Source organism: Dreissena polymorpha, chromosome 7 (assembly GCF_020536995.1).
Source record: "Dreissena polymorpha isolate Duluth1 chromosome 7, UMN_Dpol_1.0, whole genome shotgun sequence".
NCBI lineage: Eukaryota > Metazoa > Mollusca > Bivalvia > Myida > Dreissenidae > Dreissena > Dreissena polymorpha.
Window position 1 is genome coordinate 86,673,819 of NC_068361.1, and position 25,634 is coordinate 86,699,452.

General features: G+C 33.2%; 1 protein-coding gene and 1 long non-coding RNA gene across 3 annotated transcripts in view; one reads left to right on the forward strand and one right to left on the reverse strand.

The window, feature by feature from the left end:
• The window catches only part of LOC127837588 (uncharacterized), a 377,541-nt gene that overhangs the window by 153,668 nt on the left and 198,239 nt on the right, over window positions 1-25,634 (reverse strand). The window lies entirely within an intron of this gene.
• LOC127837608 (uncharacterized) lies at window positions 1,217-11,177 on the forward strand. 2 transcript variants are annotated; one of them, XR_008029363.1, is made up of 3 exons: window positions 1,217-1,281; window positions 9,691-9,842; window positions 10,991-11,177. It is a non-coding gene; the product is annotated as an uncharacterized LOC127837608 (long non-coding RNA). The 2 variants fall into 2 exon arrangements; XR_008029362.1 differs by lacking the exon at window positions 1,217-1,281 and adding an exon at window positions 8,054-8,316.

Below are 25,634 nucleotides of genomic sequence, written 5' to 3' on the forward strand. Positions count from 1 at the left end.
GATGTTGTCGTCAATAATGCAAAAGTTATGACACTACTTTAACCTTTCGGTAGGCTACCGGTAGGTTGAAGTATTGTCATAACTTTTGCATTATTGACGGGTAGGTTAAAGTTTTGGGACAGACATTCAAACAGAATGACAGACAGCCAGACAGGTCAAAAACAATATACCCCGATTCTTTGAAGAAGGGGGCATACAAATAAGAGTTAGGCTTAAGATGACATATATATATACATACAAGGTATGTATCTCTGGACACAGGAACATCACCTACAGCAACATTTTAAAGCCATTATATACCTCAATTTTCGTAAACTATGTACCATTTTGTTGGTAAAGTTTGCCTCGTGACGAACAATGACACAAACGGCTATTTGCCAACATAAACTACTATAAAACACTCCTCAAACTCGAAGAAATGCTAGGTCGGCTCTTGTCTGACCGAACGTTCAGTGCAGATTTTTACAAGAGTAAAACTATCAAAATACCCCAGCTATCGAACATAATCCACATTAGTACAATAAACAAATACGAGTTTATCAACTTAAGTTTGTATAATCCTATTATATTTTTTTCTTATTGTTTCGCACACAATTTGGCCTTAAGGCTTTTAAACACAATCCTCCAGGGTAGCAATTTAACTTATGAAATATTAGGCCATGCCAATGATCAACAAACGATAAATGTTTTTCAGAAAAAGTATTTGTCTGTATATACTTGATATTTCTCAAATTCAAAGTGTTACAGCATTAATGGATGTCATATTGCCCCTGGAAAATGTTGGTCCGTGCAAGTTATTTGAAAATCTAGTTGTATGGTCTGGCAAGCACATGTAGAAAAGAACTAATCAACACTTGTAAAAAATATTTGTGATTACATTGGTTATGCACAAATTTACTTTAATAGATGGTGCTTTCAAGTGTATACCCAGCCCTGTTCATGTTTCCATGACATTAACAATGTCTAATAATTGTTCAAAAGAAAGACACGGGTATTTTAATATGAATTCTTGTGTTTCAGATTGATTTTATAAGAGAAAAGTACGACTCAATGTGCTGCAAATTCAAAATGAAGTCTGCACACACTGTGACAGCCATGTCCGGAGACAAGCCATAGCTATACAATGCAGCAGTTTTGTTTGATGTGGTATGACAATGAAAGCAATTACTGAAATTTAGCTGTTTTATAGACAGAGAAAATAATTGGAGCTCATGTTTAATTGCGAAAATGAAGAGAATGCCACCAACAAGGATTTACCATACACAATGAACAACAGAAATGGTAAGTTTATTAATATTCTTTAATAACCCTTGTATGATTTTCGTTTTTGATTAATTGTATTACTGTTTTTGTTTGTTTGTGCGGTGTTGTCTCAGACCACTTACCTTTAGAAATTCGGCTACACACCATATACATAACAGGTTTTTTTTTGGCCCGATTTTATAGCCGAATAACGGCTATGTTCCCAATGGCAAAAAGTATACTTTTTTCCCAAAATTTGGTAAAAAAAATCCCAATTTCAAAAAAAATATAAAAAAAAATATTTTTTTTTGTTAAGTGTCTAATGATTATTTTATCTCAATTTTATTTCAATTACATCTAAAAAAAGTTTACAATAAGGATTTATTTGATTTTATTCCGTTAATCTGAATTATTATTAAAACTTATATCAAACTAGTTTTCCCCAATTCAGTAGACTTTTTGCGCGAAATTTTTTAATCCTGAATTTATTTTCCAAATTTCTTGAAAACGCCGATAAAATTCCCAATTCCAAAGCCATGAGCTATCTTCCCAAAAAGTGGGAAAAAAAACCTGCATAATATATAGTTCATTACTGTTATTCAAACTGTTCGATAACCATTGACACGTAATTCAATTTTCCTGTTTGAAGCAATAATCAACATATTGCATATTACATGCTCACATTAGTATCACTACATTATATATTCAAGCTGTGAATCTCAAACATCGTTATCAAGATAATTTACCCATTTGAAAGATAGTTGGTAGTTAGAATTAATCAAGATGGTAACAACACAAATAATTTATGATGGGAAAAAATAATTATTATTGACGGATAAAATAGACAAAGACATTTACCTGGTGGGACCTTTACCTGTTCATTATTTTTGACTCGGCGGACAAATACCCGGCCAGAAAAATTACAATGCGGACAATTACCCAAGCGTTAAAAGTTCTGTGCGGACATTTACCCAGCCCCTTATTTACTTGTAGATATCCTGTTTATTGTTTTCATTATGCTATAGACAAAAGTCGTATTCAGGCCTACTATTTAAAATAAAGATTAAATTTCTTTTCTCAACTTATTGAGCTGTAGACAGGAGTCGGATTTAAAAAGCACATGTTGAGTATTTATAAGTAGTAAGGACATTTTGGTTTTTAACATTTAAATAGATTAATTATCTGCTTTGCTTTGCCTTGGCTATCCTTCAATTGTTTGTGTGATTACAAACGACATAATTAAAATTTTATATAAAACAGTGCCCACAGTTTGTTAATATTCGCGATATACCATGCATTATAAAGAAGTGAAACTCCAGCTGCTGGAGCAGTATTGAATTTTTATTAAAAACAATTAGTTGGTCCTTTATTTAAGGCAAGTGACCGATTGCCCAAACAGTACAAAACAGCACAATACAGCACAATACAAACCAACATAAACACAAAATATGAATAAAGCTGGGGTCACCGCCTTGGAACGGTCAATGCAAAGCATTGGGAGTTTAAACCTGGTTATAGAGCGCTCAACCTCACACTTGGCCCAGCAATATTAACTACAAAAATACCCGGATTTCTCTTCGTCGTTATTCACAGCAGGGTAAATGTCCGCCCTCAACTGTTAATGAACGGGTAATTTTATGCCCTGTATTTTTTCTTGCTGGTTATTTGTCCGCCTAGTGAAAAGTCATGAACAAGTTAATGTCCGTATTTCGTAAAATACACATACTTAAAATTATATGCATTATTGTTTATATGTTATTTGCATTGATTGATCAAATCATACTTTGCATGTAACATTCCTTTTTACATATAAATAATGGTTGTGTCAGCATTTAAAAGCCTATTTGAAAAACTTGATTGATTAGTGTGGCTAGCAGTAAAACATTTTTTTTCAATTAATATACAAGAAGAACATTAATTACAATTTGTTTTTGTTTTTCTCCAAATTTTACATTGTTTACAGTTATGAGTCATAGTCAGAGTTTGCATTTCCTGACGCAGTATCACACTGTGTGACACTGGAAATTTATTATTGCTTGACAAACAACAATGGATTACCATTAAAAGTAAGTTTACAATCATATTGAAATTAATTTTAAATAGGTTTGTAAACATGAGCACTAGTTTTTTCATGGTCAATTAAAATGGTGATACAAATGCTGTCCAATACCAACAGTTTAAGACCATCTTTAGAGAGATTAAGCAGATCATTGCTGAAGCTGAATATGCTTAGTTGTGTTGAATGCTTGGGACTGCAGACAGGGCACAGTAGGGTGCCCAATAAAACTTGTGGTCCACTAGCTTGGGACTATCTGATAATCTTCTTGACTTCGTACTAGGAAATGTTAAAATGAAAAGGCCAGAATATTGAAGTGGCCACTTGCTGATTATTTTAATTCAACACATATTTCATTGGCATAACCCAAAGTCATTTTCAAAGTGAAACATACCATTTAAAATATTAATAACATTAAAACAAGGAAATCAATTGACTTCTCTAGGACAAATACCATTTGTACAAAGACTCATCATCCCATTCACATGGATATTTCATAAATTAATGACTTGCACCTGTTTATCCATAGTAAAAGATGTATACCAAGTTGTTTAAAAAGTGTTATGGCTACTTCTTATTAATATTTTATGTCACTGTTCATAATTGCATGTATGCTTTAAAATTCACATGTTGATGTGTTTTTAACAAAGTGAATTAATCTATAGTGAAACAAAGCTGCATATAATACCATATATAAGATGCATTTTTATAGATGAATTGCAGTTTGAACTTTGGAATTCAATTATAATAGTGAATAGCACTGTTGAAGCTCCAGTTTCATAATACTTCATACATAGAAGAATTAAATCAGGGCTTTTTTTCCTTACTTTGTGAAGCGGCCCTGGCCCCCTCACTTTGTGAAAAAATGAGTGGCAAACTTTTTAAAATTGTAAAAAAATAAGTCGCGAACTTTTTAAAATTGTGAAAAAGTTAGTTGCGAACTTTTCAAAATTGTGAAAAATTGAGTCGTGAACTATTCAAAATTGTGAAAAATTGAGTCGCGAACTTCTTAAAATTGTGAAAAACTGAGTCGTGTATTGTTAAAATTGTGAAAAACGGCCAATTTTGTAAAAAATTCACGGCCATGTTAGGTGTGTGAATTGTCCCTATCAACATTTTAAAATGTCCTTCCAGGGCCACTCGCAAAGAAGGAAAAAAAGCCCTGTTAATATTAATGTTATGTAAAATATATTTGATATTGAATAGTTTACTTATCTACTTATTTTTTAAGTTATTGCCACAAGTAATGCATAAATGGGTACCCATCAATAATTAGGCTCCAGGAAATGGTCCTAGCCAAGAGGTGTGAAAGGACCCTTCTCACTGTGGAGGGTACTGTTAGAACAACATGTCACAGTGAGAAGAGCCCCCGTTTCCTTTCTTATTGTTTTAACATCTGTTTAATACTTCACTGTGTATTTGTCAATTAAATTGCTGTCAGGTGAGACTATTTGATCCCAGTTTTAATAAATTTACTACATTGCAATTCTGCAACCAAGCGCACACACCATCAGGAGATACATTTTAATGCATTGTTAATATACCATTCTTGTTTTGTTGTGAGATTGTGATATTCATTTGGATAAAAGGAGTTGATTGCAGGTTAGTGTTCCTTCACAATAATGCTTAACTTAAACAAATATTGACAATGAAAACGACAGTGTTACTTTATAGTTCAATCTTACTTTAGAGATGGATATATTGATATAATTTGCAGTGGTAGTCGCCTAATGCTAGAATGAAATAAGTCATTATTATACAGTGATGTTTAAGGCTTATTTGGGTCTAAAATTCAGCTCAATAAACCTGCTCAAAAGGTAAATATTTTTCCATATAGCTAATTCCTTTCTCAAGGTAAGCTTTATTTGAAAAAAAAGACTAAACTTAGAAAAACTTGAATTTTTACATTCCTAGCAAATTAATTTGTATGAAAAGATCCTCCATTTGTCTTAACATTCTCCATTGTAAGGACTGTCACCTTCCCCCTAGTGGTAAAACTGTTATAAAGGTTTCAGATTCAATAAACATCTACGTAATCAGAATGCTGTAAAGGCAATGTATATCGCTGACATACAGAGCCTCGATTTTGGAATGTTACACCTTACGTACCAGTCTGTTTATGTACCGGCACTTTATGTACCACTATCTTACACTTAATGTACCATATATACAATATATAGAGATAAATAATATATGGTTTAATATTAATGTGTGTTATTAATTAAATGTATTTGTTGTGATATTATTTATGAAGTTAGGCTTCTGGAGTTTCACTTCTTTATATATTGCCATAGATTATGTTTGTTTGTCAGATTGTCTAAGTGTCAGTGAGTTTCTTAGTGTAGATTATTAGCCCCAGTAGTAATAAATGAGTCATTGTTCTTACCTGAAATTGAAGTAAATGATTAAAATCCATTTCATTTCTATCCCAAATTTCAATTCTGATTTCAATATTTTTTTATCATCTACATTTAATTTAGATTCAAATTTTTGGTTCTTCACAATGGAAACAAAATTAGTTTATGACTACTTACGTGAACAAATTTTCAATTATTTCGTTTTTTTTTATTTTCAACATTTTTAGATTCAAATTTTTGGTTCTTTACAATAACAAAACAGATATAAAATATAATGGAACAATATTTTATTTAGTAAGAACTGAGATACTTAGTTACTCAGTTTTATATCTGATACATTTTTTTTAAATATTTACGCGAACAAATTAATTTTATCAAGTTTTATTAAACTTTTTTCCAAATTACAAAAACTTTTCAGATAGAAAGAAATAATTGATTCAGTACAATGAATTGCAATGTTTTAGTGGGATCAATATTTGATTAACTCAAATTTGACTCAATCAACACTTGAACCAAATTAATCAAAGTTGTTTGCACAGGTAATTATTGCCCATTCATACTGATGAATGAATGGACAATAACACCTACTGGTATATAATATATAAACACAGTATTATGTGAACTTGGAATAAGACATCAATTTGGGAATAAACAGTGCATAATATGCAGTTTTACATGTTCTATTTATTTAGTTTGACAAACTATAATTAAAATAGATACTTGCATATATAATATCATTTAAACTGACTTTACTATAACACAAAGTGGATATTTTATTGTTTTTTTTTTATATGTTAAATCCTCATAACATAAAAATACAGTAAAAATGATAAAAAATACAATCACTGCTAATGAAAAAGCAGGGATGTATATTAGATTTATTCTAATATACATCCCTGGAAAAAGTCAGAAAATTGCTTATTAAGCTTATAGATAAAATATTACAAAAATAAATTCAGATCATGAAATGAACAGTTTTTTTGTGAAAATCACCAAAATGATGTCCATTCCCAGTTTGATGTCTAAATCCAAATTCACATAATACAGCGTTTATAGGTAGTTCGTAAAGTTTCAAAGTGGTACATAAAAGGCCTGGTTCATAAATGGACTGGTACATAAGGTGTCACATTGGTTTTTTTAAATGGATAAATTATTGAGTCATTTAACTCGCTAAATATAGGAATGTGAAACTCTTCTTTTCTATGAACGGAGTAATGCATTACATGTGTGTTTTCATGATTTATGCGGTATTGTTAATTCTCAGAATATTCTATTTTACATGAATCAATACTTTAGCAATGACTTTTACGCTGTATTATAATAGATAAACATGTATTAATAAAACAACTAAACAACTTATATAGATTGGGATATTATCAAAGTTATTGAAATTGCTTCAGGATTTTTAGGTGTTTAGGATCAATATTATATAAATTATGAGACAAGTAAATATTACTTCATAGGGTTATAAGTCCATTTTTGCATGAATAAAATGATCAGAAACATAACTTATTTTAGTATATTATAAGGTTGTGGGCACTACAAAAATACTTATTTAATGGATGAAATGTATATAAAGTTCTGCTTGCACACGTCTGATCATGGTTGTGTCATGGCAGGAACAGCTTTCAAGTGAGTGGGGTCTGAAGGAATGGATTCGCATCCAAATAGGACACAGTGTTAAGATTTTGACTTCAATTTGTATATTTTTGTCAGTAATTTCATCCATATGCAGTTGTTCATTTATTAAATTAGCTAACAAAGCACATTGTGTTAAAAAATTGTTATATTTAGAAAAATAATTCAATTCACCCAAAATTGAGAAAATATCTGATATTTGAAAATCAAATTATCAATTGTGAAAATTAGGTATTTTTTGGATTAATTGTTGTAAAATTAATGAGATCATTGAAAACCAATCTGTTAAATGGTTATTGTCCCCTACCGGTTTCAACGGAGGGGACTTCTGGTTTGCGCTCTGTCCGTCCGTCCGTCGGTCTGTCTGTCACACTTTTCTGGATCCTGCGATAACATTAAAAGTTCTTCATAGTTTTTCATGAAACTTGAAACATGGACAGATGCCAATATGGAGATCATGCATGTCATTTAATTTTGTTTCTCAGCAAAAATTCTGGTTGCTACGTCAACAAATACAAAAAATAATAATCTTACAATGGTGGAGCCGGTAGGGGACCTCATTGCTTGGAAATCGTCTTGTTTCAACTTAGCAGTCTTTTTTTTCTACACAGAAAAAATATTCTTCTAAACTTCTAAAAATAAAACTATTAAATTTTTACTGATGTAAGGAAAAAAGATTTATTTTACCATTAAGAACATGACTGAATAATGGCTATAAAATCAGCTGACAAAAAGCGCTGAATGTTATTAACATTTTTTTAATACTATATGCTTTACACATGAGTTCATGGATAATGATCTCAGTACTGTATGTTTTATTTAGCTTTACAATATTAAGAAGCTCATATAGCATGCATTTACAACTGTTTTTTTCTCTGGGGTTATTGCCATCTTTTATAATTGAGAACAGATGCCCAGAGGCTATACATGCCCAGCTGTAAACACAGTGGGGTGGTCCCAGTGCAGCAGATTGGAATGAGACTGGCATGCACAGTGGTCATCAGTGATATCTATTTAGCAAAAGTAATTCTAGTATGAAATAAAACAGGAAGCATAATTTAATTAAGGGAAGACTAATAAAGGATAGTTGTTTTCACCTAATATTTACCATTTTGTTTATTAAGTACATGCTGGTTTTAAACTGGCTATATTGTATAAGTAAACATTGGAATATGCCTTATTCAAATGGATGAATACCACATTGCGGATTCCCAGTTTGCTAAGTCAAAGAATAAAAAACTAATACTGTAGAAAGGGAGTCATTTGATAGTATTTGCACAGTGGATAGAAGTGTTAGGGCGTTGTACTTTTTTCAGAGGGCTTATGTGTTTGTTTTTTTTATTAAACATATCATATTATTTTCACATAAATAGTCAATAGTCTGTTTTCTAATGAATCTCAGGTGTTATTTACTACAATCATTTTGTTTTACTTTTTATTTACTCTTTGAAAGGTAATGATACTTAGAATGTCTGGTTTGTGCAATGTACTGTCACATTGTGGTTATTAGCTCACCTGAGCCCATAGTGCTCATAGGGAGCTTTTAGGATACCATGTTGTCTGTCATCCATGCATGCTTTAAACGTTTTACTTCAAATAACTTTTCATTCTGAACCGCTGGGCATAATTTAATGAAACTTCGCAAGAACGTTCCTAGGGTGACCCTTTTTCAAAGTTGTTCAAATTGTTTTGTCTGTTGCATAAGTAGTTCACCAGAGCTGAAAATAGATTTTAAAAATGAAAACTTAAAACATCTTCTCTGAAACCACAAGGCCTAGAACTAGAAATTAGGGACCTGGGGCCAAAATTAGCCCTGCCCTGCGGACAAATGTATTTTTCCTATATGCATATAGTAAAAACTTCAAAAAATCTTTTTCTCTTAAATCATAAGACGCAGAGCATAGATATTTGGCATGAAACATTGTCTAGTGGGCCTCTACAAAGGTTTTTTCAAATTACGGACCTGCGGCCAAAATTAGCCCCGTCCTTGGGCCGAATGTGTTTTCCCTATATGCAAATAGTAAAAACTTCAAAAATATTCTTCCCTTAAACTACAGGGTATAGAGCTTAGATATTTGGCATGAAACATCGTCAAGTGTGCCTCAAAGATTTACTTATTTATGGTCAAAATTAGATCGCCCTGGAGCGGAATGTGTTACCCCTCTATGTATAAAGTAAACACAGAGCAATAATATTTTGCATACAACATCGTCAAGTGGACTTATGCATAGATTCTGCCAATGTGTTTATACAAAAATGTATGACATAATGTATATAGTAAAAACTTCAAAAACATTCTTCTCCGAAACCACAAGGCATAGATAATTCATTTAATGATCCTGACTAGAAATGAGTCCCAACTTCAGGCATTTAAATATTGTGGCATCTTCATTTCAGGATGTCATACAAGTATGCGTTGCTTTTGTTTGACTGTGATGGTACTACGGCTGTTGTCCATAGACGTCAACTGCCAGAGAATGCAGCCATTGGCCAACAGTTTGAGCTGAAAGAAAGTGGGAATCACCTATGTGAAATCGTAAATCTGGCCGGTATGTACGAACAATAATTTGGCATCAACACGTTTTATGAAGGCAATATTGATATAATGTTTTCTTAGTGATGCACAGATTAGACCCAGGTCCTTATTTCAAAGGTCAAGGTTACACTTAGCTTATTAAGATCATAGTTTAAAGGGACTGTGAATGACTAAAAAAGAAAAGTTCTAAAATTATATTATTAATACCGTATTTGTTTACAATTATTAGTTTATATTGATTAAAATATCACAACTAGTATGTAACATTACCAAGTTGTTTTTTTATTTTTAATTTATTTTTGTATTTATTTATTTTTAGTGGGTATGCATACCCAGGTCAAATAAATAAATACAAAAATAAATGATTCATCGTCACGTGGTAATCCCAGGAATGCAAATTGCGCATGCATATTGAATTGTATATATTTTATATATAAAATGATCAACTTGTGTTATTTATAGTGTGTATATCGTTATGTCACCTATTTTCGCGACTCATATTACCGAATATACTGAAAATATGAACTTTTTCCAAGAAATGTAATATACCAGTCGTGATTTTTTAATCAATATAAACTTACAATTGTAAAAAATACTTTTAGAACTTTTCTTTCTTCAACAAAAGTGGTTTACAGTTCCTTTAAGGTCAGAATAAAATGATGATGTTATTATGTATAACCATTAAATAATGCATGTATTGGTAATATATTAATTTTTAAACCCAAAAGAAACATGTATACATATGTTCAACAGGATAACTGAATTACTATTATCAGCTGAGACTTTTTTTATACACATTCTTTTCAAGTTTATGAAGCAGGATGATTATGTGAGTGTTTACATTAGGTGAATGATGGCAGATCATAAATGTCTGTCTGTCTGTCTGTCTGTCTGTCTGTCTGTCTGTCTGTCTGTCTGTCTGTCTGTCTGTCTGTCTGTCTGTCCAAAACTTTAACCTATCTTAAAGTTTGGTCATAAATTTTGCAATATTGATCATAGCAACTTGATATTTGGCATGCATGTGTATCTCATGGAGCTTCACATTTTGAATGGTGAAAGGTTAAGGTCATCCTTCAAGGTAAAAATAAAATAAATAAATGCGGCGCAGTTAGGGGCATTGTGTTTCTGACAAACACATCTCTTGTTTTATTTTGTTATTAGAGACAAAAGATGCCCTGAATGCTTGGGAGCGTACTTGGTCTTCATCAGCGAGGAGCCAGCTCATTGATCGAAAGCGAGAAAAAGGTGCATCAAATGGATATCTTGAACAGCAGGTAACCTTATCAATTATGTGTCGAGTTAGTAGTATATGTAAGGCCCACACTCACAGATGATAGGCAGTAAACAAAGTAGCTACCTTAAGGATAATTGTGATTTCTCATCAATTTAAGTTGTTGATTTGATCACCTTGTTTCAATGTGGTCTGAGTGAGCTGTTATGACTAGTCAGTAGATACTATATATCATCATCTTATGTCTAAGGCTGTGTCCTTTATTGCTGGCAATTTAGTTCCTCTGACACCTAAAGCAGTTTCAAATGAGTTCAAAGATCTGGAGAATAAGTATCCTATTTGGAAACAAAATAAACGACACCCTTTGAATCAATGTGTTGTATAGTGAACTTCTCCTCCAATACTGCAAGGCATACGACATAAAAAGCTGAGAAAATGTTTTTTCTTCATTTTTTTTGAACCTACAACCAATTTTTTTGGTCGATCATATCGCTGGTGAAGTTGAACAGTCTGTAAAACGGAAAAGAACCTCTTCTGTAAATCAGCATGTCAAGAAAAGAAATGTAAGTACCTGTTTTGAATCACTTTGTGACTGTTTTTAGCTCGACTATTATATGAAATATATATAGTGGAGCTATCCTACTCACCCCAGCGTCGGCGTGAGCGTGAAAGTTGGAATATTTAAGTTTGCGTTCCACCTCAAATATTTTCCCTTGACATATTGCTTTTATATTTTGCATACTTCTTTACCAACAATGAACATGACCCCAATCTATAAACAAGAGCATACAACCGTATCAAGCATTTTTTAAGAATTATGGCCCTTTTTCCACTTATAATATGCATATTATTGATAAATCTTTGTTAAAGTTTGCGTACCACCTCAAATATTTTCTATGTCCCTTGACATATTGCTTCTATATTTTGCATACTTCTTTACCAACATGACCCCAATCTATAAACAAGAGCAGACAACTGCAAGAATTATGGCCTTTTTTCCACTAAGAATATGCATATTATTGATGAATCCCCCAACCCATTTTTTTTTGAAATATGGTAAAAAAAACTAATTCTTATTTTTATTATTTTTGAAAGACTGTCCACCCAAGCTATTTCTATCAAACTTGAAATAAAATCTTATTAGTTTGTTTTATGTCTTTACAAATGTTCAATAGAAATGAATGTTGAAAATATTCCTGAACTCAGAATTGTCTATAATGTACCACTTCTTTATAATAAAAGCGATCAATATGTTTCAATTATGGTCCTCTTCCATTTAAAATATGACTTATTACCTGGACCTTATTGAATATGAACAATTTCCCCATGATGGCTAACGTTATTCTGTCAAGCACTAAAATAGTCGAGCGCGCTGTCTTCTTACAGTTTTGTTTTATGCCCTGTCAATAGAAGAATGGAATAAGGCACTAAGATTCATCCCTGTCCGCCTGTCTTTGGTGATTAGTGATATGAAATAGGTTGAAAGATATCACGGAGGAGAAGTGCAATGCAAAATAATCTTTTCTTTTACATATTTTTAGTTTTTGCCCTTAGTTATTTTTATACTTGGTTTTTTATGAGCATAACTTGAAATATTTAAGTGATACAGAATTGAAACTGGATTAATGATTAAGATTCACCCGTGGCATTGTCTGTCCGTCGTTATGCCATGTTGTCCATCCATACACCAGTTACACATTGAATTCTGTAATGCCCTTTTAGTTGATTGAAAATGAGAATTTTTTTTGTCCGGAGCTGTTTCTCAGTTACTTTCACATGCAAGTTCATAGAACATTAAAAATAATTTTTGAAATTCATTTTGTGGTGGTACAAAGTTTTGTTAGGTTCAGGTCTAGAATCATGTCCCCTTAATTGATTGAAATTGAGTTATTGCGGTAATAACCAACGGTTTTGAGTTTCGATGCATAGTAATTAAACCACGAGGGCGTAGCCCTAGTAGTTTGATAACAAGCATCAGAACTTAAGGTTTAAATTTAAATTTTATTTTAAGATTTAATAGACTAGATATAATTATACTTGGATGTGAGCCACTTATTCTTAACTTAATTATCCCTCTAAAAAGGCATATGTACAAGTTGTACAATTCAAAGGGTACAGAATTTGTGTTAAAAAGAAGACACCAATATAAAATATGGACTGAAATTGATTATTTGTCATGTTTTAATAGACTGCAGAAAAGGGACAAACGAAAAAAGGGACGTCGGCTTCAAAGGCAGCTTCTACACCTAAAACTAAAGCAACAAAAGCAGCATCCACACCAAAAGCAACATCAAAAATAGTGGTAAGTTAAGGAAGTTTCAGTTCAGATGATTCAATTGCAGTCATTATAACCCTTGTTTATATCTGAGTTTTTATATCACCATGTCCATTCTCTGTCTTCAAATAATAGTGTGTGTTAACACAAGTCACATGTCGTGGTAGAATTGTGTTTTAGCACTCTTTGGTGGTTGTTGCATAATATCAGTCAGAATAATTTTGTTAGTTTAGAGATGTGTCCTTTAATTGATTGAAACTAAAGTGTTTAAATTTAAATTTATTCAGGAAAATTTAATAGACTAGATATAATTATAATATACTTGGATGTGAGCCACCTATTCTTAACGTAATTAATTATTATCCATCTAAAAATACATATGTACAAGTTGGTTTCCACATTTATTGTCATAGACCTTAAAAAGAAATATAATTAACATGCTTTTACTAGTATAAGGATTCTTATGCATAATTCAAAAAGTACAGGATTTGTGTTAAAAAGCATACACCAATATAAAATATGGACTGAAATTGATCATTTGTCATGTGTTTTACTTTTAACAGACTACACAAAAGGGACAAACGAAACAAGGGACGTCAGCCCCAAAGGCAGCTTCTACACCTAAAACTAGAGAACCAAAAGCAGCGTCCACACCAAAAGCAACATCAATAATAGAGGTAAGTAAAAGAAGTTATTCAGATGATTCAATAGACAATCCCAGAAAAAAATAACTGCAGGATGACCGCCCATGAATACTCGTGCACGCCTCAAACGATACTGAAGAACAAAACAAGGACCTATATTTTGTATAGGTCTCTAAGCAAAATAAGGAAGCGAAACAATTTTATTGAATAGATTTGAAGATTTAAAAAGTTTCTGTTATCGATCTGATAATTACATAATAGTTCGTTTTTTTTATATAAATATAAGTTTTAATATTACGTTATTAGTAGAAATACGGTGTATCTGCATTCTTTTAAGAGTAAAAAAAACACAGCATAAACAGGGACCTATGTGTATAGGTCCCTGGCACAAGTAAGGTCTTGATTGTCATTTAATATGTTATTTAAAGGTGACACCTGATATCTTATCTTAATTATGGCATCTACACACGTGCAGACATCTGATGTCACGGGCATACCCATAAATGCTTTTAATACACACTTGGAACATCGTCTCACATTAAGCGATTCGTTTGCGCCTTTATTGCTGATGTTTTTTTTAAGACCTTTATGTTGCTGAAATTAATAATCTGTAATTAACGAAGAAACAAATCACTTATTTTTTTATTTTATTTTGTAATCGTAAATTTGGACTTTATAACCAAAATTTAATAAGAAATAATTTAAGTTTAGGAAATCTAGAGAACCCAATTGGAACCATTTAAGTTTATTTAAGGCTCCATCTTGTTCATGTTGAACATTTCAATAGTGAATTTAGCTGTTATTAAGAAAATTTTATAAATAATGAAATAAGTTAAGTAAATATTGAGAACAGCCCAAACAAATTTATTTCAGGCAATAAACTTTAATATTACATGTAAACCTTATTAATTAAATAATATAAGAAAGTTAAAGGCAAAAGCTGATATGTCGACCTTTTCAATAAAAAAGTATGACATGTCCTGACATATTGCACAGTTTACTGGTTTTTTTTTGCAAATGAATAGCTCTGGTACTTGTTCACTTAAAATCATTTCCGGCTAGATATTTTTGCATGAGCTTAAGAGAGTTTTAAAAAAAAAGATATGGCTAAAACCACTTTTTCACTTCATATTTGATATATAACCTTTAAAATGAAACATCCAAAGGAAATATTAATAACGAAATTGTAACTGACAAACAAACATATGTACTATTCAATAAAAAAAGTCTGCTTCGGTCTTTCATCTTACAAAGTTTCTTAATGAGTAACTCTGGAACTATAGAAGTACGGCATTTAAGAAGAAATAATACAGGCTTTACTAAGGCAGATATATAATTTTCAATATAATTGTCTACCTCAACCTTAAATCTATTTAATTAATATCAAAGATCTATCAAAATGTTTCCAATCTTTGTATGTTGATATATCTTCGTTAATAACAATGTTTTTTTCAAACTTTAAATATTTATATAACCTTTATAATTATTCTTGAATTATTTTATTCCATAAAGAAATACTTAAATTTATACAAAGGCATTACTGAAAGGTATGCTTAAATGCCAACTCGACATTATGTGTTGTCACTGAATATTGTTGCAGAGACATATATTTAATGAATCTGTCGTGTATTTTTCTTATTTAACTTATATTGATTAACGATGTGATACATATTGACACTTGGTATCATGTTTCACTCATTTTCAATTCCACTGTGCGAGGTCATACAATACTGTTTATTGTAATAAAGCGGGTGTACGCTATGATAACGCTGTAATCTGCCTAATTCTTTGGTACCGTCTTGAGTAGCGGGTAACGTTATAGCCAATATTGCGGCGGACAATTTATTGATTCTGGGATTGTCTATTGCAGTCATTATAACCCTTGTTTATATCTGAGTTTTTATATCACTATGTCCATTCTCTTTCTTCAAATAATAGTGTGTGTTAACACTTGTGAAAGCAGAATTCTTGCTCAGTCTTCATGAAATTCGTCAGAACATTGGGTCATATTTGCTTGTTCATCTGTCTGTTCATCACACGTTTGTTTCCGGAGCTGTTTTTCAGTAACTATTTCACGGAATTTCATGAAACAATAAAATAAATGTCATCATGGCGATTCACAAATTGACCTGATAACTACAGAGTTAATTGATACAAAAATAATGAATGTCCAATTTTTGTTTCCTCTTCAGAGATGATTCTCTGTTACATTTGCATGGTAATATATTGAACCTTAAAACAGATAGGTTATGACACGCTTTGGTGGTGCACACATAACTATTGTTGGATAGCCTTGGTTTCTCGAGAGATATGCCCCCTTAATTGATATTATTTTTTTGTCCGGAGCTGTTTCTCAATAAATATTGCATGGTACTTCTGTAACTAGTGCATCGAAGTTAATATTAATATGTATCATAATACTGCTGCTGTACACCACCAAATATTTAGACAGCCTTAGTATCTCGAGAGTTATGTTCCTTTAATTAATCAAGAATATATTTTCTCAATAGGTATTGCGTGGCAGCTCAGATAACATGTAATATTATTCTGTAGTGGACTAGTGTTGCACAAACACTTGGTAAATCAAGTTATGGCCCTTAGTTGAATGCAATCTTATGGAATTTTGTATGTCAAGAGCTGTTTCTCACTATTGAAAGGCATAAGGGAAATTAGATAGAAAACTAATTACAACAATGTTTAAAAAAAAGAGAAAAAAGTAGGGATTGAACTCCTCACTGAGGGGTGATAAGAGGAAATAACGTGAGACGCGCTGTCTGAGTTATTTTGCTTGTTACGGATAAGTTGACTTTATTACAGTGGCATTGATCATTCAATAATAATGTCGTCAAAATAAAAGGGCCAAACAAACAAAAATAAATTTATATAATGAATCTTATTTCAAAACCCATAAATAAATATCCCGTAAAATATGCTCAGTATAAACCGTAATTATTTGTTCATATTATATTCTTTATTTCAGACTTTGCCCCATTGGGCCCTTCAACGTGACCTTTTTTCTTTAAATGTTAAAATCAAATTTTGGTTGTTCTTACATTGATTTTGTAAGAATGACTTAATCAGTTCAGAGTTATATTGAAACTCAACGATTTATTTATTCTGTGGGAGAAACCAATTCAGTTGCTTGTTCAATGTGTCTTAACCCAAATATAACAATGCATAACTCATTTTGTTTTTTGTTCCAGGGATCCAATGGGAGACAAATAAATGTTTTGCTCCAGTCAAGTCTGCACAATGGCCCTGGAGCAGTGCCAATGAGAATTCCTAACTATGTTGAACACCTCAACAGTGACCAGCGGGATGTGCTCCAGGACATTCTCCAAAACGACAAAGAGCACAAAAGCACCATGACGGAGCCAGCAATGACATTTGTGACATGTGAACAAATAGCAAACTTTGTTTGTGTAAATACAGTCAACAAGAAACTGGATGTCTTTACACAGAAGATTGACAAGCTAGAACAATTGATTTTAAGTTTAAGTAAATCTGTCAGTAAAGTTCTAAACCAAAATGAGTTGATCGGTAAAGGGGAATCTGACATCTGTGTTAATGTGTACGACAGTCAGGGTACGGACGATGTTCAAGCATCAGATGATACGTTTGAATTAGATTGTAGTAGTTTGGATGTTGGTTTTGTTGGTGCGGATAGCTATTCAAGTGTTTCAGTGGAAGGTAGTTTCGATGTTGGTTTTGTTGGTGCAGATAGTTTTTCAAGTGTTTCAGTGGACGGTCAGGGTTCTCGTGATCTGGATGTAGGATTAGTTGGTGGTGATCAGTCTGATGTTCACACCAGTGAGCAGGATGGAGAAATGGTTTGTATAGGTCGGTCACGTGTCATTCATAGTGGGAGGGCTGCAGGAATAGTTGGTGGTAGTCAGTCTGGTGTTGTTGATAGTGGTAGGGCAGCAGGGATAGTTAGTGGTGGTCAGTCTGGTGTTGATAGTGGTAGGGCAGCAGGAATAGTTGGTCGTAGTCAGTCTGGTGTTGATTGTGGTAGGGCAGCAGGAATAGTTGGTGGTAGTCAGTATGGTGTTGATAGTGGTAGATCAGCCGGAATAGTTGGTGGTAGTCAGTCTGGTATTGATAGTGGTAGGGCAGCAGGAATAGTTGGTTGTAGTCAGTCTGGTGTTGTTGATAGTGGTAGGGCAGCAGAAATAGTTGGTGGTAGTCAGTATGGTGTTGATAGTGGTAGGGCAGCAGCAATAGTTGGTGGTAGTCAGTATGGTGTTGATAGTGGTAGGGCAGCAGGAATAGTTGGTGGTAGTCATTATGGTGTTGATAGTGTTAGGGCAGCAGGAATAGTTGGTGGTGGTGAGTATGGTGTTGATAGCGGTAGGGCAGCAGGAATAGTTGGTGGTGGTAGGTCTGTCATTGTTGATGATGGTAGGGCTGTAGGAATGGTCGGTGGTGGTCAATTTGGTGTTGTTGATAGTGCTAGGGCAGCAGAAATAGTTGGTAGATCTGGCTTTGTTGATGGTAGGGGAGACATGGAAATTGTTGGTGGTGTTAGGTTTACTTCTGGTGGCAGTCAGGGTTCTTGTGTCAGTGGAGGTATTGGTGTTCCTAATTACAGTAGCAGTAACTTTGATAGGACACCTCTTAGCGTTAATAGATCATTCGGCAATCGGCCTTTGATGATAATCCGTTGCGCTGATGATATGGGTGCAGTTCCTCCTTACGCAGAAATTGTTCTACATAAAGATGTTGTTGATGAGTTGCTCTTGGAGCATAAAGGTAGTATTTCTAAATTGTCTTGGAGCTTGGCCAAGCAAATGTTTTCTGAAGAAGACCTGTATTCAGGAACATTCAATGGGAAAGGTGGTCGAAAAGTGCTGTCGCCAAGAAGGAAGCAATTAATTCTCAAGGTTGTTGGCTATGCTTTTCCAGGTATCACAGGCATTTCTGGTTATGTTGCGGCCGCAATTAATAATGGAATTAGAAACAGAAGGAATTACAAAAAGAAATTACCATATTAACTCAAAGAATTGCCCACAAGTTTGATACTGGAACATTTATGCGTTTTGATGTTTGGATCAAAACGGATTTAAGTAAATATACAAAAATACTTTGTACAAAGTTTCAACTGAACTTTGGCAGTTTTTTTGTATATTTACTTAAATCTGTCTTGATCCAAACATCAAAACGCATACATTTCTTTTGTAATTTCTTCTGTTTCTTGAAGTATCTTCCAGAAAGTATTTGTGTGAGACTTTTTTTATTATGCTCTTTGTAGGCAGGATGTAGGACTAGTTGGTGGTAGTGAGTCTGATGTTGATAGTGGTTGGGCAGCAGAAATAGTTGGTGGTAGTCAGTCTGGTGTTGATAGTGGTAGGGCAGCAGGAAAGGTTGTTGGTGGTCAGTATGGTGTTGATTGTGTAAGGGCAGCAGGAATAGTTGGTGGTGGTAGGTCTGTAGGAATTGTCAGTGGTGGTCAATTTGGTGTTGTTGCTAAGGTCTATGGCAGCAGGAATAGTTGGTGGTGGTCAGTCTGGTGTTAATAATGGTTTGGCAGCAGGAATAGTTGGTGGTAGTCAGTCTGGTGTTGTTTATAGTGTTAGGGCAGCAGGTTTGTTGGTGGTGGTCAGTCTGGTGTTGATAGTGGTAGGGCAGCAGGAATAGTTGGTAGTCAGTCTGGTGTTGATAGTGGTAGAGCAGCAGGAAAAGTTGGTGGTAGTCATTCCGCTGTTGTTGATAGTGCAGGGTTCATACAGACCTTGAAAAGTGCTTGAAAATCAAGGTTTACCTTGAAAAGTATTTAAAAACAATCTGGAGTGCTTAAAAGTGTTATTTTCAAACATTGCCTTGAAAAGTGCTTAGAAATTGCTTGAATTTGGCTAGAAAAGTGCTTGAAAATGAAATTATCACAATTAAAAGTGTTAACGCCATATTCATTCTTTCCAAGATTTCAGCTTATTTCACATCATATTGATCCGATCATATTGATTGCTCCTCCTATCTTAGGAAATACGCACTGTTTGTTTATAGTCTTTCTGGTTAGGGTTTTGACGGGAAATATGCAGCTGATGCTTCATAATTAACCCTTTGCATGCAGGGAAATTTGTCGTCTGCTACAATGTCGTCTGCTGAATTTCTAAAATTACCATTTTCTTAAAAAAAATCAAAGAATTCTATCAAAATAGCAAACAGTTTTGATCCTGATTAGACGCCACGTTTTGTGGCGTCTCATCTGGATCCAAACTGTTTGCAAAGGCCTTCAAAATCCGGTTCCAGCGCTCAAAGGGTTAAATAAGCACAACTATGTTTAATGACATTGAGTTGTTATGTATGTTCAAATACATCTTTGTAAGCATTGTCATAAAAAGTACTTTAAGACATTTGAAAGTTGCAAATAGGAAAAGCGCTTGAATTTCACTTTTTTCACCTTGAAAAGAGCTTAAGAAGTGCTTGAATTCCAATATGCAAATGTTTGTATGAACCCTGTAGTGGTGGGGCAGCAGTTTTTTTTATATTTACTTAAATCTGTCTTGATCCAAACATCAAAACGCATAAATGTTCAAGTATCTTTCACAAAGTATTTTTGTGAGACTTGTTTTATTATGCCCCCCCTTATGGTAGGGTGGCATATAGCAGTTGAACTCTGTCTGTCAGTCTGCCCGAAAACTTAAACATTGGTTATAACTTTTGAAAGATAGCAACTTGATATTTGGCATGCATGTGTATCTCATGGAGCTGCACATTTTGAGTGGTGAAAGGTCAAGGTCATCCTTCAAGGTCAAAGGTCAAAAAACTAAATCCAATGGAATTAACAATCTTTAAAGGGAGATAATTTCTATACCTGCCAAATGATAAATAGAAACTTTATTTCAAAGCGGCACAGTAGGGGGCATTGTGTTTCTGACAAACACATCTTTTGTTTTAATTTATTAATAAATTGTTAGCCAATGTACATGATGCATATTTATTCAAACTGTTAAACCTTTGCATGCTGGGATATTTGTCATGTGCTAAAATGTTGTCTGCTGAATTTCCAAAATTAGCCTCTTCTTCAAAAAAAATATCAAAGAATACTATTAGAATAGCAACATGTTGGATCCTGATGAGACGCCACGTTTTGTGGCGTCTGAACTGGATCCAAACTGTTTACAAAGGCCTTGAAAATTCGGTAAAAATGGTTAATGTGTTCTATAAAATGTGCAAGTCACATTGTTCACAAAAAAGTTTGTAGGTTGCAGTTACTCAACATGGTACATGTATGCAACATTATTTCAGCTTTTATTTTGTTATGTGGATAGAGTTTCTTTGTTAATATGTTGATGTATTTATTATAAATAAACGTAATATTTCATCTATGTTTGCTTTTCACTCTATAAATGCGACCAGCTGAGCGACTTTTGTCCAAATGATCATGAATGTTTATACATATTTATTTAATGCTTTCCGGTGGTTTAAAGAGAAATATCAGTTAATTAAAACTGATAATTTCACTGTTTAAAAAAATTAAAAATATAAGTGAAAATTATCGATAATTTTCACTGTTTACTGTGAAATGACGTCATAATTTTTACAAAATGACTTCATTATCCCAATGACATTCTTTAGTTAAACTCTTTAACAATGTATATAAACTGTGGCAAAAGCATGAAATAAAAAGAAAATTTGTTGGATTCGGTGGAATATCGATTTTAATTCACTCGTGATCATATAAAATATATATTTACACTCGTGGCTGCGCCACTCGTGAAAATATTAATTTCTATGATCACTCGTGAATTAAAATCGATAATCCATCGAATCCAAGAAATATCCTCTTTATCATGTTTTATTAAAAATAAAAGCCCTAAAGGGTTTCTATAAAATTAATTTACAAACAACATGCAAATACATAAACAAACACAATATGTTTTATGTTTTTATTTGGATGAAAAATAGATTGAATGGTCGCAAAGCTAAAGAACCGATGTAAACGTTGCAATACATTATGTACCAGCTATCCTGATTTATAACCCATTTCAAGAAACTTGTACCTCATTCGAAGTTCTTTATTTTGTTTGCAAATTCAAAAAATATTGTTCTGAAAGGCAAGTTTTTGTGCATGGGGAATATTTTGTATGAAAACATGAAAGGTATAATGCTTTCATATTTAATGTTTGGGTATAAATACAGACAGTTGACCAGAGGAAGGCAATTATGTATACCAGATTTAACTTCTGGATCTTTTATGTCTAAGACACATGCTGTCGATTTCATTTTGGAAAAATATAAACTACAAACAATTATGTTTATAGTGATAACACACACAGTTTTATTTTTCTTTCAATATATATTTCAACAATTACCATTGTGAAATATTCTCTTACAAACATACAATTATTTGAAAAAATTGTATCCCGATTGCTTGTTAAAATAAAACTGTAACTTTTTTTTAAATCTGCAAAAGAGTAATGGTTTAGTTAATGGCTACTTATTCGAAACCCTACTTATTAATTTCGGCTTGAGTTTTCAGACTCCTTTGTGAAACAGATGTATTGATAATAATAACAAGTTTGATAATAAAATTTATTAAAAAAAGTAAAATTAATCCAGTTTTTAGACCACCACTATAACAAAAATAGAAGAAATTGAGCATTAACTATGTACGCATATTAATAACGGTAAACTGTAACATGTAAATATTCTCAACTGTCTAATTGCATCATAAAACCACTAATACGTTTTTATAAAGTATTAAACAAAATTAATGTTAGAATGTTCACATTGTGCGATACACATGTAAAATCCAAATAAATTAGAAGTATAAATGTCTCCAGAGGATGACACATGCCCACGATGGTGTAGTGACATTTGAAATAGGTACCTGGGTCGTACTTTGACAATGTTTTCTTTATTTTAATCACATTTGTGTACCATTTTTCATATTGTGCTTTCAATATGTGCCATGTTAATTTAAAATCCATCAATAAATGACAAAGATATGGACTGGACACGTCAATCAATGCACACTCTTGAAATAAGACCTTGAAAGACTAAATTTGATATTCACGTTTGAGAAATCAGACAGGGACCTGGGAAACACTAGTTTCACTTTTGTTTACTTATTATAACATTAAATTTTGTTCCATTGTGACAAAATAAAAATATACTTTGAAATGACCATAAAATATAGCTGATAGCAACACCTTTAATTATTTTTTATCAAAATTTCCGTCTATAAAACAAAAATGGCATGCTGTAAAACAACTAGATAAAAAGCATTGTTTATATCTAAAAACAAAAATGACATTTTTGTCTTAAAAAAGGTTGAGAGTAGGGAAAAGCAAAATGAAACAGTAATTACTTGAAATTAAAGCTGTTATCCACTTCAAAACTAAGCAAAAATGAAAAAAATAATATTAAAAGACTGAAAGCCATATTAAGAAAGTGAACACTTCTTCTCTTGTTTTTTTATGATTTATTTTGAAAATAAGCCAAGGTGTTTATGTTTTAATGATAAATTAAAACACTGAATAGGTCAGAAGTTTGTTGGTCCACCATCATATATCATCAATATATTTGGCACAATCAACTGCTGTCAAGTTTTCCCAAAAGTCCTTGATTCCATTGACTAGTTCCACCTTTGTTTTTGGCTTGACCTTCCGTTTTAGGTGGTCCTTCAAAGTAGCCCACACATTTTCAATTGGGTTGAGGTCCGGACTTGAAGGAGGTGTTGACATGGTTGAAACTCCGTTGTCTTTGAGCCAGTCGGTTGTGGATCTGCTCTTGTGTTTAGCATCATTGTCCTGCAAAAAAATAATGTATGTTTGTTAAACTAATGAAAATCTTCAAAACAAAATATATTCTAATAATTCTAATATTAAATAGAAATGGCGCGGAAGATGCCAACGCATATCCCCACACCGCATAGATGTTATATTAAAAGGCAATTTTGGATGGGAAAGGCCTATGTTGGCATGGCCCCAGGGTGGGTACGAAAAACAAATTGGGTACGAACAAAATTTGGGTACGAAAAAAATTGGGAATGAAAAGAAAACAATACCGGTAGCACCACTCAAAATGTGCAGCTCCATGAGATACACATGCATGCCAAATATTAAGGTGCTATCTTCAATATTGCAAAAGTTATGGCCAATGTTAATGTTTTCAGACGGACGGACAGTTCAACTGCTATATGCCACCGTACTAGGGGCATAACAAGGTTGTACTATAGCCATATAAGGAAAACTGCCCCGCCCCCTCGCAGCCATGTTTTTCAACGGAACGGAACCAATTTCAAACTCAGCAAGCATTTCACTGGGACAAATGTTCTGACCAAGTTTCATTAAGATTGGACAATAAATGTGACTCCTAGAGTGTTAACAAGCTTTAACTAAAGCCATATGAAGAAAACTTTCACGCCCCCTGGCAGCCATGTTTTTCAACCAACCGGGACCATTTTCGAACTCGTCTAAGATATCATAGGAACACATGTTCTGACCAAGTTTCATGATGATTGGACAACAAATGTTGCCTCTAGTGTGTTCACAAGGTTTTACTATAGCCATAAAAGGAAAACTTCCACGCTCCCTGGCAGCCATGTTTTTCAACCAACCAGAACCATTTTCGAACTCATCCAAGATATCATTGGGACACATGTTCTGACCAAGTTTCATGAGATTGGACAATAAATGTGGTCTCAGAGTGTTCACAAGGTAAATATTGACGACGGACAACGCACGACGGACAAAAGGCGATCAAATTAGCTTACCATGAGCACTTTGTGCTCAGGTGAGCTAAAACCACACTGAAGATTATCAATTTAACATGTAAAAAAGGTCAAGTGGCCCAGGCCTTTCCCAGGATCTTTAAGCACTGGGTTACCCCTGTGTCTTTTTTTTTTGCTTATGACATTTGTTCACCAAAGTATGCTACTGTGATGCTTTAACATTTGCATGTATTTAAAATCAAGTAAAGGCACAGCAAAATTAAAAATGTTCAATAGCTGATCAAAGGCCGTTGAATTCTAGTTTATTTATTCAATAATTCACTTTTCTTAATACCGTAAAATTAAATACAGTACCTTAGAATTAAACAAATACAAAATGGTACCTAAGTTGCAAGCAAATCAGGCATATTTGCCCATGTGCCTTTGCAAATTTCGGGGAAAAGACCTGTGGTGTTACACCAAAACTTGCATTTTTAATCAGAATTCTCATTATTTACCTGGTACAGACGGAAGCCGTTTGGATATCTTCTAGCTGTACAGGGTAATAGACAGTCTTTTAAAATCTGCTGATATGATATGGAATCCATGATACCAGTGAAGAGACAGCAACTTGTCGGACCCTGGTAGCTAATTCCACCCCACATATGGACCTGAAACAGTTCAATTGGAAACATGTTATCCTCCTATAATTTATTAGCATATTTACATGTATTTTTTCCATGTGCTTACTATTAAAGAAGTACATGGCATGTATGTTGTTTTTGTTGTTGTTTTATAGTAATAAATGTAATAAAGACAAGAGATTTTTTTTTTCAGAAACACAATACCCCCTACTGCGCCGCTTTGAAATCAAGTTTCTATTTATCATTTGGCAGGTATAGAAATTATCTCCCTTTATAGCTTATTACTTCCCTTGGATTTAGTTTTTTGACCATGAAGGATGACCATGACCTTTCACCACTCAAAATGTGCAGCTC